Source organism: Leucopleurus acutus (genome assembly GCF_964270905.1).
Source record: "Leucopleurus acutus genome assembly, chromosome: 10".
In the NCBI taxonomy this organism is placed as follows: domain Eukaryota; kingdom Metazoa; phylum Chordata; class Mammalia; order Artiodactyla; family Delphinidae; genus Leucopleurus; species Leucopleurus acutus.
The window spans coordinates 31647773-31664589 of NC_139153.1; the positions used below are offsets into that span (position 1 = coordinate 31647773).

The following is a 16817-nucleotide window of genomic DNA, read 5'->3' on the forward strand; positions in this document are numbered from 1 at the left end:
TGATAAACCATTAGCCAGACTCATCAAGAAAAAGAGGGAGAGTACTCAAATCAATAAAATTAGAAATGAAAAAGGAGAAGTTACGACAGACACCGGAGAAATACAAAGCATCCTAAGAGACTACTACGAGCAACTCTATGGCAACAAAATGGACAACTTAGAAGAAATGGACAAATTCTTAGAAAGGTATAACCCTCCAAGACTGAACCAGGAAGAAATAGAAAATATGAACAGACCAATCACAAGTAATGAAATTGAAACTGTGATTTAAAATCTTCCAACAAACAAAAGTCCAGGACAGATGGCTTCACAGGTGAATTCTATCAAACATTTAGAGAAGAGTTAACACCCATCCTTCTCAAACTCTTCCAAAAAACTGCAGAGTAAGGAACACTCAAAAACTCATTCTATGAGGCCACCATCACCCTGATACCAAAAGCAGACAAAGATACTACAAAAAAAGAAAATTACAGACCAATATCACTGATGAATACAGATGCAAAAATCCTCAACAAAATACTAGCAAACAGAATCCAACAACACATTAAAAAGATCATACACCATGATCAAGTGGGATTTATACCAGGGATGCAAGGATTCTTCAATATATGCAAATCAATCAGTGTGATACACCATATTAACAAATTGAAGAATAAAAACCATATGATCAGCTCAATAGATGCAGAAAAGGCTTCTGACAAAATTAAACACCTATTTATGATAAAAACTCTCCAGAAAGTGAGGCATAGAGGGAACCTACCTCAACATAATAAAGGCCATACACAACAAACCCACATTCTCAGTGGTGAAAAACTGAAAGCATTTCCTCTAAGATCAGGAACAAGACAAGGATGTCCACTCTCACCACTGTTATTCAACATAGTTTTGGAAGTCCTAGCCACGGCAATCAGAGAAGAAAAAGAAATAAAAGAAATACAAATTGGAAAAGAAGAAGTAAAACTGTCACTGTTTGCAGATGACATGATACTATACATAGAGAATCCTAAAGATGCTACCAGAAAACTACTAGAGCTAATGAATGAATTTGGTAAAGTCGCAGGATACAGAATTAATGCACAGAAATCTCTTGCATTTCTATACACTAATGATGAAAAATCTGAAAGAGAAATTAAGGAAACACTCCCCTTTACCACTGCAACAAAAAGAATAAAATACCTAGGAATAAACCTACCTAGGGAGACAAAAGACCTGTATGCAGAAAACTATAAGACACTGATGAAAGAAATTAAAGATGATACCAACAGATGGAGAGATATACCATGTTCTTGGATTGGAAGAATCAATATTGTGAAAATGACTATACTACCCAAAGCAATCTACAGATTCAATGCAATCCCTATCAAATTACCAATGGCATTTTTTATGGAACTAGAACAAAAACTCTTAAAATTTGTATGGAGACACAGAAGACCCCAAATAGCCAAAGCAGTCTTGAGGGAAAAAAACAGAGCTGGAGGAATCAGTCTCCCTGACTTCAGACTATACTACAAAGCTACAGTAATCAAGACAATATGGTACTGGCACAAAAACAGAAACATAGATCAATGGAACAAGAGAGAAAGCCAGAGATAAACCCACGCACCTATGGTCAACTAATCTATGACAAAGGAGGCAAGGATATACAGTGGAGAAAAGACAGTCTCTTCAATAAGTGATGCTGGGAAAACTGGACAGCTACATGTAAAAGAATGAAATTAGAACACTCCCTAACACCATACACCAAAATAAACTCAAAATGAATTCGAGACCTAAATGTAAGACTGGACACTATAAAACTCTTAGAGGAAAACATAGAAGAACACTCTTTGACATAAATCACACATCCTAGAATAATGGAAATATAAACAAATGGGACCTAATGAAACTTAAAACCTTTTGCACAGCAAAGAAACCATAAACAAGACGAAAAGACAACCCTCAGAATGGGAGAAAATATCTGCAAACGAATCAACGGACAAAGGATTAATCTCCAAAATATATAAACAGCTCATGCAGCTCAATATTCAAAAAACAAACAACCCAATCCAAAAATGGGCAGAAGGCCTAAATAGACATTTCTTCAAGAAAGACATACAGATGGCCAAGAAGCACATGAAAAGCTGCTCAATATCACTAATGATTAGAGAAATGCAAATCAAAACTACAATGAGGCATCACCTCACACCAGTTGGAATGGGCATCATCAGAAAATCTACAAACAACAAATGCTGGAGAGGGTGTGGAGAAAAGGGAACCCTCTTGCACTGTTGGTGGGAATGTAAACTGATACAGCCACTATGGAGAACAGTAGGGAGGTTCCTTAAAAAACTAAAAATAGAATTACCATATGATCCAGCAATCCCACTACTGGGCATATACCCAGAGAAAACCATAATTCAAAAAGACACATGCACCCCAATGTTCATTGCAGCACTATTTACAATAGCCAGGTCATGGAAGCAACCTAAATGCCCATTGACAGACGAATGGATAAAGAAGATGTGGTACATATATACAATGGAATATTACTCAGCCATAAAAAGGAATGAAATTGGGTCATTTCTTGAGATGTGGATGGATCTAGACTGTCATACAGAGTGAAGTACAAATATCGTATATTAACACATGCATGTGGAACCTAGAAAAATGGTACAGATGAACCGGTTTGCAGGGCAGAAGTTGAGTCACACATGTAGAGAACAAACGTATGGACACCAAGGGGGGAAAAGCGGTGGGCGGGTGGGGGTGGGGGTGGGATGAATTGGGCGATTGGGATTGACACGTATACACTGATGTGTATAAAATTGATGACTAATAAGAACCTGCTGTATAAAAATAAAATAAAATAAAATTTAAAAATAAAATAAAATAATAACACCATGAAAGTTCTAGAAGAAAACATGAGAACTCTGTTTGAAAACACCTTCACAGGGAAAGCCTTTCTAAGTTAAGATTTAAAACCTAGAGGCCATAACATAAAGATTAATAAGCTGACTACATAAAAATGTTTTTAAATGTCCACATGGAAAGGGATATCATGGGACTTCCCCAGTAGCGCAGTGGTTAAGACTCCACACTCCCAATGCTGGGGGCCCAGGTTCGATCCCTGGTCAGGGAACTAGATCCCACATGCATGCCGAAACTAAGAGTTCACGTGCCACAACTGAGGAGCCTGTGAGCTGCAACTAAGGAGCCTGCTGGCCGCCACTAAGGAGCACATGTGTCACAACTAAAGGAGCCGGCAAGCTGCAACTAAGGAGCCTGCCTGCCGCAGCTAAGACCCAGTGTAACCAAATTAATAAATTAAATAAATAATAAATAAAATAAATATTTAAAAAAAGGATATCATGACCAAGGTTAAAATGTGTCAATACATATCAGAGATGACAGACTAATAAAGGGTCCTACAAATCAATAAAAACAACAATAAAATCCAGTAGAAAAATGGGCGAATGATCTGAGTAGTTCATGTAACAGAAAGGAAATACAAATGACTCTTCGACATATAAAAAGATGCTCAATCTCATTTACAAGAGAAATGCAAATTAAACCTACAAGGCGATGGTGATCTTTATTGTATTGGCAAAGAACAAAAAGTGTAATAACAGACTGTGCTGCTGGGGCCGTGGGAAAATAGATGCCCTCACGCAAGGTACAGATTTATACTCCCATCAACAAACCCTACAGATGGCATTTTGGCAAAATCTGCAGCAATGTACAGTACACATACCTTTGATCTAATAATCTAATTTCTAGGAACTGATTTGTGTTCAGACCTGAACATGTTTGAGAACATGTTTGTGAAGGTTATTTGTTATAGTATTACTTATCATGGCAAAAAAAATTGGAACTCACATGCCCACTCGTAGGGGATATGTTAAGTAAATGATGGTACAACTTTATAAAGAAGTATAATGTACAGCCATTAAATACAAATAAAATTAACTATAAGCCATTAAAATAATGAGGCATATTTGTCTCTACGGGTAATGACCTCCAAGGTACACTGTTAACTAAAAATGCAAGGAACAGAAGAGAATGGGTAGAATAACATCTCTTGCATTGAGAGAGAGAGAGAGAAATATGCATGTTATGCTTATATGTGTGTAAAATGTTTCAGGATGGATACAGATGATAATCATGACTGGGGCTGGGAAGGAAACTGAGAGGCTAGGGGCAGAGATGAGGGAGACTTTTCACTGATATCCTTTTGTACCTTTTGAATTGCTACCATGTGCACGTTCAAGGTTTTCCCTATTTAATTAAAAAATACAATATAGGGACTCCCCTGGTGGTCCAGTGGTAAAGAATCCGTCCTGCAATGCAGGGGACGTGGGTTCGATTCCCGGTCAGGTAACTAAGATCCCACGTGCCGCAGGGCAACTAAGCCCGTGCGCTACAACTATCGAGCCCGCATGCCACAAACTACAGAGCCCATGCGCCACAACTAGAGAAGAGAAAACCTGCACGACGCAACTAGAGAGAAGCCCACACACCACAGTGAAGAGCCTGCAAGCCACAAAGAAGAGAGCCCGTGTGCCACAACTAAGACCCGATACAGCCAAAAATAAAAATAAGCAAATAAAATAAAATAAAATATTTTAAAAATACAATATAAACTCCTCAAGTACAATGGTCTATCCTACATTGTCCAATACAGTAGCCACTAGCCACATGGTGACTGTTTAAATTTAAAATGATCAAAACTAAATAAAACATAAAACTCAGCTCCTCAGCTGCGCTAGCCACATTTCACATGCTCAACAGCCACAGAAAGTGTATCTCCTTCATGGTTCTGGGAAAGGTACTGATAAGAAGATTCACTCCGTCCTGCTTTGTACCGAATCACTAGCAGCTGATTCCCCACGGGGGTTTTTGCTCGAGAGCCAGCCAAGCCCACAGCCCCATGCCCTGCTTCTGCCACCTGCGGCAGCACTGTGGGCAAGGAAGCTCAGCCCAGCAGGCTGGTCCTGTAGACAGAGAATCAGAGAACCAGAAAATCCTGCTACCCAATCCTGAGGAGAAGGGACACAGCCCGAGGCGAGAGAGAGGCGGGCAGGTCAATCAGGGGCTCAGCTGGAAGGCAGGGGGCTTATATACCCAGTGGCACATCTTCTAAAAAAATCGTACTGGCCAAGAAGCGAGGCAATGAAACACGCACAACGTATCCTGAACTAGCCCAGCACCTTCAAAGCAGCAGCCTCTGGGATCAAGATGTACGCTGGCGATTAGTCTGAAATAACCACCTGCTTGAAATCATGCTTAAAGCAAGAAAACCCTACAGAAATACAAGCCAGTCTTCCACTGGATAAAAGAGGAGCCAAAAGCCACTTGACCCTTTACCTCCAGGGACCACGAAGTCTTTAGGCTCTCCCAGAACAAGCTTTAACTCGAACACTGCTCTATGAATTAATGCGAACACATGCACTGTCATTGGCTGAGATCAGCTCTCAAAGGTAAAGTGCTAGAAAGAGCATCACATAAGTGACTACGTTCCACATGACTGAAAGGAATTAAAATAGCCCTCTATATGGGTATGCAATAGCAGAAGGCCGGAAATAGAACCTCAGGGCCCCAAAACACTCTCCCATGCTCGAATCTGTGCTCCGAACTCAAAAGGAAAGCAAGGAGATTAAAGAGGGCTTTGTCATTTCTAAAGGAGGGAAGCTGGTCTACAGTATTTTCTAACTGCAGGGACAAAGCCAGTGTGAGACAAAAAGCAGCCCTGTTATAAACAGCTGGCAGGTTCTACCAGGACAAGAACTCTGGCTCCCAGCATTGAGGTTCAGCATTCAGAGCCCTTCATGAGCTGGTTCCTACCTTCTCTAGCCAGAATCTCTTCCCCAGAGATCTCTGTACACAGGGAAATCAGCATCAGAAAAAGGTGATGCCACGCTCAAAATTTTAGTCAAAACACAGTTTTGTTTAGAACTTTATCCAAATAAGTAAACAAAAATCAAAATCTATCCTAAGATCAATAGCAAATATGGAACAAAATTTAAGTTATAACTGTCATCCTGTGCTAATTCTTAGAACAAAGAATAAATCACATGTAAATTGCCTTAGAGTATGGTAAGTCCTTCCAGTTAACATTTGGTTGTCACAGCGCTATTATACAAGGGATGTTTTTTGCAAAAATGCTTTACTGCTTTGCCCCAGGCCTCTCAATCCTTTGATTTTCAAGTCCCACCCTCTCGTCATCAACTAACAGGTGTCACATCTATTACTGCCTCCACAGTCAAGTGGCTTCTGCGGTGCGTTCATGAAATCCCATGTCTCTCTCTCCAAGGTTTGTCTTGTATTTGTAAAATGTCCTTGCGACCTGGGAGAGACGATGACCAAGAGGTGGATGCTCCTGGAGCATGACTGGACACCAGTGTTGAAAAGAGACGGAGGCACGACGGGGTGGGACCCAAGATTGTAAGTGGCAAGTCCATTAATGAATATTTTCCTGTTATAACGTCTGCTTCCCCACTAAAGCCTGTAAACTATGGGGAATCTGCTACTAGATAGGCTGATAATCAGACCCTCTGGTGACTGTACCTGAACTGGCTTTGTATTTTTCTCCACTGCCCCATTTTCTGTCGACCTGGACGATACCCTCTATCTATCCCCATCTCCTAACAAATCTTTCTGGCAGAACTAAGAGTTATCTCCTTCAGTCCCCCAGCCATTAGCAACCTCGGCTTCATTCTCCATACCTACAGGTATTTATGACCTGCATCTTTTACCATAATACTCACGAAAACACTGGCTGTACCCTCCACTAGGCTGCAAGCTCCTTGAAGACAAGTCTTACTACATCTCTGCATCTGCCATGGCACTTTAGCATACACGAAGGGCAAGGGAAGAGCTGAATGGGACCCCACGTTGGATCTGCTTGACTTTAACCTTTGCCTTTCGTTGCTTTTGTTATTATACTCATACCTAACGGCCTGCCTCAGGGAACCCTGCCCACCTGTGAACGGCTGCAAGAAAAAAAGAAACTAACACATCCCCTCACCGAGGCTGGTCATTCCAGGAGATGTTCTGCAAGACCGATGGCCCTTTTCCTTTACTTCCTCTCCGCCTCTCCCTCTCTATTCTGCCTTATTACTTTACTTCCTCACCACCTCCCCCTCTCTGATTCTATAAAAGAAACTGGCATCCAAGTCCAGATAAGATGGTTTATCAGAGACACTAGTCTGCCATCTTCTCGGTCAGCCAGCTTTCCGAATAAAGTCGTCTTCCTTGCCTCAACACCTCGTCTCCGATTCACTGGCCTCTTGTGCGGCGAGCAGAGCGAGCCTGAGCTCGGTAACACTTGGTGGTCACTTGGTATAAATACCAAGTGAAAGCATGGAAGCCATGAATCAGCAGGGCGGCCCCAGCGGCGCCACTGCAGGCCATTCCTTCACTTTGCTCGTTACGGCCACCAGTCAAATGAACATTCCTCATCAGAGCAGTGTAGCTTTAGAGGCTCCAGTTCAGATGGGAAGGTGAGACCCAGAGAGGTTAAGCCAGGTGCCCAATGGCACACAGCTCTTCTCTCCTCTGCCCCTACTCCACTGGTGGCTCACAGTGGCCCTCAGCATGACATGGAAGGCCCCCGCCCCACCTTTCCCTGAATGATCTGCAATCCCTACGCCTTACGCTCCTTCACACCCGCACAGCTTTGGCACAAACGCTCCCCTCTCCCTAGCACGCCCCTGCCTGCTGAGCTCCCGCTCAACCTTCAAGTCTTGGCTACGAAAATATTACCCCATCTGTAAATGCTCCTCTGAGGGTTCAGCTGCGCAGTTCCATAACCTGGGTTCAATTCTCTGCTCTGTCGCTGATCCGTGTGTGACCTTGGCAAGTCACTGAACCTCTTAGAGCCTCGGTGTGGGGACAAAATGAGATGATGCACGGGGACTGCTCACAGCAGTGACTGGCGGATGCAACCGCTCACAGCACAGCTGGGAAGAGCTGCCCTGCCTTCCAAGGCGGCGCTAGAAAGCCCTGCCACTGAAACTGAGCAGGACCCTATGGGGCCCTCCCAGGCACAAAAGCCCTTCTGTGTCCTCCATTTCTTGTTTGTAGGCTTCATTCAGCCTCCTTGACCTTCCCTGAGTTCCAAAGGGAATATTCAAACAGTTGCTAATCAGGGAAGAGAGGGAATGCAGAAACAGAGGAGCTGTCAGAATAGTGCAGCCTTGGGGCAGGGTCCTGGGTCCTCCTCAGGGAATATACATCACAGTATCTTTGCCCTCTTCTGCAGAAACTAAGTCCCCCACCCAGATGGAGGATGGTAACTTCAGGATGAGCGCAAGGTTCCTGGAGCACTACCCTGTTACCTCACCACCAACCAATCAGAAGAAACTCACAACCTGCAGCCCGCACCCCAAATTTGACTTTAAAATGGTCTCCCCCAAAACCACCAGGGAGTTCGGGGTTTCTGAGCATGAGTCACCTGTTCTCCTTGCTTGGCCCTGCAATAAACTTTCTCTGCTCCAAAATCTGACGTTTTGGTTTGCTTGGCCTTTCTGTGTGTCGGGCACACGAACTTGTGTTCAGAAACACCACACCTCCATCACCCTGCACTGCCACTGTGCCCAGGTCTGTTCAGATGCCTGCTATCTTTATATTCCCAGAGTGTAACCCATAGCTCAGTTCCCAAACTTCATCACATATAAGGCTTGAATTCTATTCCATATAATCTTTTTTTTGGGGGGGGGGGGAGCTGTACCACGCAGCATGTGGAACTTCCCAGACCAGGGATAGAACCTGCGCCCCCTGCAGTGGAAGTGCAGAGTCTTAACCATGGGACCGCCAGGGAAGTCCAAGCTTGAATCCTATTCTGGGTATATCACAGATCAAACACCCAATACCAATAGCCAAAAGCCACAGCTTAAACCACCTAGGAGAAAGGCTGCTGTCACTTTGGGTAATTACTTCACAAGAAGAGGATCTCAACCTGCAGCAGGGTAAATAAGAACCTGCCCACACCTTCAGCAGGAGGTACAGCTTCCCTGAATCAGCAGCTTCCCTGGTACAGCCCCAAAGGCATCCAACCACGGACAGCAACACCCTACACAGCTTCTGGGATTGAAAAACCTGAAATATGATCAAGAGGGTTTCTGAGGGCTCCGTTTAGGAGGATATCTTGATCTCTCCCTATCTTTTTTTTTTTGGCTGCGTTGGGTCTTTGTTGCTGCGCCCCGGCCTTCTCTAGCTGCGGCGAGCAGGGGCTACTCTGTTGCGGTGTGCAGGCTTCTCATTGCGGTGGCTTCTCTTGTCGCGGAGCATGGGCTCTAGGCACATGGGCTTCGGTAGTTGTGGCACGCAGGCTCAGTAGTTGTGGTGCACGGGCTTAGCTGCTCCGGCATGTGGGATCTTCCCAGACCAGGGCTCTAACCCGTGTCCCCTGCATTGGCAGGTGGATTCTTAACCACTGCGCCACCAGGGAAGCCCCCTTGACCTCTTCTGAAGAGGCAACTACATCCAAGGTCAGAGAGAACTTTGGTTTGCAAAAATTATGTCTTTGGGGCCGGATTAATTCTTTGCTGTGCATCTCCTATGCATTGTGAGGGTAATTAACAGTATCGCAGGCGAGGCCCCCAAGTTGTGACAAGCAAAAATGTCTCCAGATGCTGCCAAATGCTCTAGGGGGAAAGCTGCCCTCAGGGGACACCACTTCTACAGGAAGTGAGCCCACTCAACTCCAATCTTTATTACTGTAGTTAATCAGTAAGGAACATTTTTAGCCACTCACCAAATCTACCTTGACATATTTTCTTCCAGTGCTCAGGAATTTTTTTTTTTAAGGGCACAGTCTAAAAGGCAGTTCTCTTGAAGGCAGTGGTTCTCAATCCCGTCTGCACAACAGAACCCCCCAGGGAGCTTTAAAAAAAATACAGATTCCTCGGATTCCAGGGACCACCCTCAGAGATTCAGATTCAGCTGGCCTGGGGCAGAGTCCAAGCATGGGTTTTTTTTTTTTTTTTTTTTTTTTTTTTTGACGGTACGCGGGCCTCTCACTGTTGTGGCCCCTCCCGTTGCGGAGCACAGGCTCCGGATGCGCAGGCTCAGCGGCCATGGCTCACGGGCCCAGCCGCTCCGCGGCATGTGGGATCTTCCCGGGCCGGGGCGGGGCACGAACCCGTGTCCCCTGCATCGGCAGGCGGACTCTCAACCACTGCGCCACCAGGGAAGCCGCAGGCATGGGTATTTTTTAACCTTCTCTAGAAGGTTATAACATGCAGCCAGGAGATGCACTGCCCAGAGACACTTCATCTGATTCCACCCTCTCTCCCATCCTTTGAATCCGGCAGTGTTAAAAGCCAGTGAGCCATTCAGCCAAAATGAGGCTAAGGGGATTTATTAACATCCTCGTTCTTGACAGTAAAACATCCTCTGCACACTCCATTTCTTGGCCTGCAGATGACTTGCCAGAAAGAAGGGAACTTAACCCCGTAATCAAGTGGCTTTCCCATGGCCTTATAAACAGTGCTATCCCATAGGACTTTCTGTGAAGACAGGAATGTTCTCTATTTGCTCTGCTTAATACGGTAGCTGCTGGCCACATGGCACATGAGCACGTGAAATGTGGCTAGTGTGACTGAAGAACAGAATTTTTGATTTTATTTAATTTGAATTAATTTGAATTTAAATAGCCACATGTGGCTAAAGGTCGCTGTAACGGATAGTACAATAAGTGTTTATGAACCTACAGGGTCACAGAAATAAAGAAAAGTCCTAAAGTCTGCTAAATTCCATAGAACTGTGACACTTACAAAACGTTATGTCTTAAAATATCTAGACTCAACAGTCCTTAAATTATCAAATGGGATCCTAATGTATTCCAACGAAGAATCAATTTAGGAGAAATTTTAAAGTAAAAAATTTTTTTTCAACTTGCATAACTAGCTTCCCAGCATATTCCAAACACAGCTTTGAGGGGGGCATTCCTGGCCCTCTTCTTTTGAACACTCATCATTGTAATAATTGATCTAGTCATCAGAATAACCAGGAGCTGGAAAAGAACACGACACAGGGAAGTTGATTTCCACTCTCAGCAGTTCATTAGAGTACTAGGATAAAACACTCTTGCTTTCCTTCCCTCCAAACCCAGATAACTTTTGCATGGAACCTCTTGCCCCCAAGATAGGCCTGAACCAACACACAATGAAAACCAAGGTCATCTCTAAGAGCAAGTTTTTTTTCTCCTATCATTGTTTCATAATCACTTACAATTGAACAAATCGCATTCACGCATTCATTCCAGGTGTGCAGATCCTCACAGAACTAGTAGCTCATAAATTTTTAAAAAGCTAACAAATAGAAAGGCAATTCTATCTCATTGTAAAGGCAATGGATGGTTTGGAGTTGAAGAAACTCTCACCGGCCTTCCTGAGTACAAAAAATATTTATCTCAAAAAAAAAAATTGTATATCAACTATACTCCTATAAAAATTAAAAGAGGTCTTCCCTGGTGGCGCAGTGGTTAAGAATCCGCCCGCCAATGCAGGGGACACAGGTTCGAGCCCTGGTCTGGGAAGATCCCACATGACACAGAGCAACTAAGCCCGTGCGCCACAACTACTAAGCCTGAGCTCTAGAGCCGGCAAGCCACAACTACTGAGCCCGCATGCCACAACTACTGAAGCCCACACGCCTAGAGCTCACGCTCCGCAACAAGAGAAGCCACCGCAATGAGAAGCCCACGCACCGCAACAAAGAGTAGCCCCTGCTCGCCCCAACTAGAGAAAGCTCAAGTGCAGCAACAAAGACTCAGTGCAGCCAAAAATAAATAAATAAAAAATAAATTAAAGTACAGAATCTTTAAAAAAATAATAATAATAAATTAAAAGAAAAAAAAATGCTTACTCTCCTCGGCCCGAACTCCCTTGACCCACCTCTAAGCAGAGTATGAGCTATTTAATAATGAGTTAATAATTCTCCAGTAATTCCAAGTGGTGCTCACTCTTCATAATAGCTGGTACTTATTGAGTGCTTACCACATGCTGGGCCCTGTGCTTTATTTTATCTAAATCTCACCACTGCCTTCTGAAGCAGGTACCATTACCAGAAGCTGAGGCTCAGAGTTTAGGTAACTGGCCCATGGCCACACAGCTACCAAGTGGTAGAAATGGGATTTGGACCCAAGTCTCTCTGATTTTCTGGTGGGAATCCTTTGGGTTGTAAACAAAAAAACATGTAATTATAGCATTCGGTACCACACTGAGCCATTCTCTCTTTGATCAGCTGCAGCTCAATGAAGGGAGTTTGGGGTAGCAGGGTTCAGAAATCCTGAGCTTATCCTTACTTCAGAAACCAACCCATCCCCCATGGACCTCTTTCTCTGTCCTGGGGCTTCACCAGGCAAGTGGAAGAGGAGTCTTGGGGAACACTCGTGATCCTGCTAGGACAACTGCACCCAAGAGGACAAGACAGATGCGTGCTGCAGAACTTTCCAAACGCCATCATGGGAGTAGAAGGTAGTAGGGTCCCAGCTATGGGATCCCAAGGGAGAAAGAAACAAATTTTAGTTGGGGGCAGGGGAAAAATCAGGGTAGTGTTCTTGGAGGGGACAGATGAGCTAGACCCTAAGGGGTAGGTAATATTTTGTTAAATCAAAAACAAATGGAGGGCTTCCGTGGTGGCGCAATGGTTGAGAGTCCGCTTGCCGATGCAGGGGACACGGGTTCGTGCCCTGGTCCGGGAAGATCCCACATGCCGCGGAGCAGCTGGGCCCATGAGCCATGGCCGCTGAGCCTGCGCGTCTGCAACGGGAGAGGCCACAACAGTGAGAGGCCCGTGTACCGCAAAACAAACAAACAAATGGAGACCAGCCTTAAAAATTCCGTGAGCAGATGAGACCAGTTTAGTCATACAAACAAAGCTTAATTTATTTTGCAAGACTAACTTGACCTGGGTCATTTCTTGCTTGTCCCTAAAAATCATAAGCAAAACCTTGTTTCCCAAGGTTGATATGAGGTAACTATTAACCAATTCCGTGTTATTTAAGAAAATTCTAATACCATAATCAACCACTGTAAAGAATAAACCGTCACTGCTTTCTCCCTATGTAAGCTGCTTTATAATAATATATCCCTGAGCCTCATTCCATTGTTTTGGTTTGAGCGCTCCGGGTTCTGTCTTGTTGGTGTGTTTGCGCAATAAATTTTTACTAATTACTACTCTGGTGATTCATCGGTTTTACTTCTGTTATTTCTGGACTTTTGACAATTTAGACATTAGAGATTCCATGAAGGGCATTCCCAGAGGTGCGGACAGCCTAAGCAAAGGCAGCAGCAGGAAGAATGTGTGTTCACTAGCCTGGGCTAGAGCAAAGGAAGCAAAGAAGGAAAGGGGAGGTCACAGTGCAGAGGGGGAGGGGGCAGGGTCTCCAGGGGCCTAGCTGAAAGGCTGAGGCAGCATCAGAGAACCCAGGAAGTACCCAAGTAACTATCCCAGGACCTGTTTTGCACCCCGGTCCTGGCACTGTCAGGCTGTGTGGCCTCAAGCAAGTCCCTTCTCCTCTCTGGGCATCAGTATCCTTGAGGAGGCTACCAAGGATTTCTTGCTGGTCTGAAAACCTAATTTTAGAAAAATAAACTGATGGTAGGAACACAGGTTATTAATTTCTCTAATTTTTAACTTCCTATATTTTAAAAATATTGTTGATAAGAATTTATTAGTAACAATAAAATAAGTCTAGTGGTTCAGAATAGGGGCTTTGAGGTCAGACTCACTGTGCGTTCTGGGAGGGAACCATATCTGAACCCCTCACACTCCTCTAAGAAATGGGCACAGTGGTGGCACCTACCTCATGGCGCTGTTGAGAGGAATAAGGCAGGTTTTTTTAAGGTGCTTAGGAAAGGGCCTGGCACCCTGTATTTGCTTATTGTACATCAGCTATCATTAATAATAAACTATTTTTAACTCCCAGTCAGGTGTAGTCAGCCATTACGGATTTCTGAGCCGGTGAGAGGTGAGACAAATGCTGGCCTCTGGTCCCAGAAGGGACCTTTTGTTACTTAACCAGCTAGGCCCGGGGGCACAAAAAAGGACTCATACATTGGCCTGGATGTACAGCCTTTTCACCCTCCGGCACCCTCTTCCTCCCTCCCTACCTCACTCTGTCAACTTGGCCTCCTCCACTCCTCTGCGGGTTCAGGGGTGCAAACCCGCACGTGCTCTGCCCTGCAGCTGGCGTTACACAATCTGCATTTCCAAGACTGCCAGGAAGCCCTTGTAGGAGTGGGCGGGGGATGCTGCGGCTGTTGGCCGGCCGGCTCCGGGCTTTCAGGGTGTTTGGACCAGTATCCTGACTCGCCAGCTGAGGGGAGGAGAGGGCGCATAGGGCAAGGGAATTGGGGCAGGCTGAGGAAAGGGGAGCTGAAAGGCTGCTGGAGGTCGGTTTGGGCTGGGAGAGGTCTTGAGGGGTGCAGATGTCTGGGGGCAGGACGGGGGCAGGTGACTGCGGCTGGGAGGGCAGCCAAGCAGCAGCCCTTCCCCAGAAAGTGGGAGAAATGGGGGTGCAGGAGCCTCCAAACCACCCAGGCACTTGGGTGGGGAGCGCACACGGGTTGATGATGGCGCAAGCAGTGGGGAGGCCAAATAGAAAGAGGTTGCAGGTCCCCGACCCATCCTCACCTTGTCCGCGGCCTTAGGAAAGCAGGCACCCCGGGCCCGGGAAGTAGGGGGACCAGGGATTCGGAAATGTCAAACCTATCCAGGCACCGGAAGGAAGCGCGCAGGGGCTGATGCCAGGGCGGGGGAACGGAGTAAAAAGGGAGGTGCATGTTCCCGACCCTTCTTCACCTCGTGCCGCTTGGAGGGAGGCCAGGCAGCCCGCACTCGGTAAGTGGAAGGTAGGTCACGGGGCCATTGGAGGAGCCCCCGGATACTCCCTCCTAGACGTGCACACCCCCACCCCGCCTCAGCCCGCCCCACCCCACCAGCGCTCACCTCACCTGACCTCAGCCGCCTGGGACCAGCCGCACTATCTAGACGCCTGTCCTCGGCCCCGGGCTCCTGCTCAGGTCCAGCAGCACCGCCCGCGCCCGCGCCGCTCTCAGCTCCGGGGCCGGCTCGGATGGGAGCCTTAAAGGCGCTGCGTGAGGGCCTACGTCCTCCGACAGAAAAGCCGGCTCCGCCCGCGCCCGGCCCCCAGCGCTGCTTGCCGGCTGTTGCGTTCTGTCTTGGGGTCTCAGGGGCGAGAACCCCTAGCTCCCCGGCGCCCCCGGTTTATAGCATTAAGCCCGGAGTGTAAAGTTAGTATTCCGCACAACCCGACCCCAGCAACCCGTCTCCAGGCATCCAATAGTTTCACGCCGCGAAGCCAGGGGCGGGGTTGGGGGAAGAGGGGAAGAACACAAACACCCCAGCCCCGCCCCGAAGGCGCTCACTTGCGCCCTGGGGGAGAGATCGGAACCCAGAGGGCCACACACAGTTTCACAATGCGACGCCAGAATTCGTCGCGGCATTGTGTTTCATTTACTGAGCACCTGTTGTGTGCCTAGCTCTGCTGGGCACCGCACCCGGCAGTAACTCCGGCTGGATCTCTGACCCCGAAGGGCTCGGAGAGACAGACAGGTTCTCGGGCAAGCAAAGTAACCCTACCTTGTATGGGTTATCTCATTTGATCCTATGAGGTGGACATTGTGCTTGGCTTCCTGTTTCAGAATTCTGAGAAGAGGGGCTTGCCCTGTAAAGGACAGAACTGGGAATTCCAACCCTGGATCGTCTAGCTCCAAAGCTCTTGGGGACAAAAATAGCCATCTTATAAGGCTTTCAGCCACCACTGGTTAAATGCCCGCTGTGGCCATTTCTTCATTTTAAGGACAATTAAACCTCACTAGGCCAAAAAAATAGGAAGGGGAGCATAAAGGTTATCACCCATTAAAATTCAAATACTGTTTTCTGTCTAACTTATCCGCCACAAAGCCTAGGTTTTTGAACATCTGGCCTCAGTTTACTACTCCAGCCTCATTTCCTAGCATTCCAAGGGCGCCTGGGCTGAAGTCTACCACCTCGGCCTTTGCCAAGACCTCTCATCCTTTCCTACTTGGCCTGGCTACTCCTTCCTCTCTTTTTTCCATACCTCAATTCAAATGTCACTTCCTCCAGGAAGCCTTCCTTAAGTTCCCTTTGGACCCACACTGTATTGCGGGCTTCTTCCACCAAAGTACTTATTCATTCATTTAACAAATATTTACTGAGCACTTGCTATGTGCTGAGCACCATGTGTGTGTGTGTGTGTTTGTGTGTGTGTGTGGTGGTGGTGGTGGTGGCTGCGACAGAGATGTCTTCCTCCTGCACTGAGTCCCTGGCTTGTCTGCTTCTCACTCCAGACCTAGGTGGGACCAGTACCCAGCAGGACTCTCTTGTCCATTTAAATCCACCACAAAGGCAGCCTCAGGCCTGCCAAGCCCTCCAGACTGGCAAAGCCTAGCTGAGTCGGGCAGGTCTTGGGTTTTAAGAATGGGATGTGGATGAGAAGCCCCAGAGATGTGGCAAAGGTGAATCTCTGAGGCCACTGGTGACCACCCTGTAAAATCTGCTTCTGTCAGGGCTGCTGGAATCCATCCAGAGTTTGGGACAATCTCCCTGGCTGGAGCTGGAGCATCTTCTTCTAAGATGTTAGCCACCTCATCATTCAGATTTCAAGGGCTTCATCTGACTTGCTTCATGGACTTGTTCTCAGAGCTTTGGGGACAATTTATTCATCAAAGGCCATGTTACCTTCTCTGGCCTTAACTCTCCTCAAACTAGCAGTCCTTCAACACCCCCGAGCAGGCCCAGAGAGGCAGCAGGGACTAAGACTGATCTTTAGTCCTCACTTACAACTT

General features: G+C 46.3%; 1 protein-coding gene across 6 annotated transcripts in view; it reads right to left on the reverse strand.

Annotated features, from left to right (window-relative positions):
- The window catches only part of ABHD6 (abhydrolase domain containing 6, acylglycerol lipase), a 61148-nt gene that overhangs the window by 38811 nt on the left and 5520 nt on the right, over positions 1–16817 (reverse strand). For 2 of the 6 annotated variants that reach the window (XM_082848688.1, XM_082848693.1), the window contains exon 1: positions 14940–15265. The exons of 1 other annotated variant lie outside the window; for it this stretch is intronic. The gene's annotated coding sequence lies outside the window, so the exon portion shown is untranslated. Of the gene's footprint in view, positions 1–14619; positions 14632–14934; positions 15266–16817 lie in introns of those variants that run through there. 3 more of the 6 variants (XM_082848691.1, XM_082848689.1, XM_082848690.1) reach the window with 3 other exon arrangements.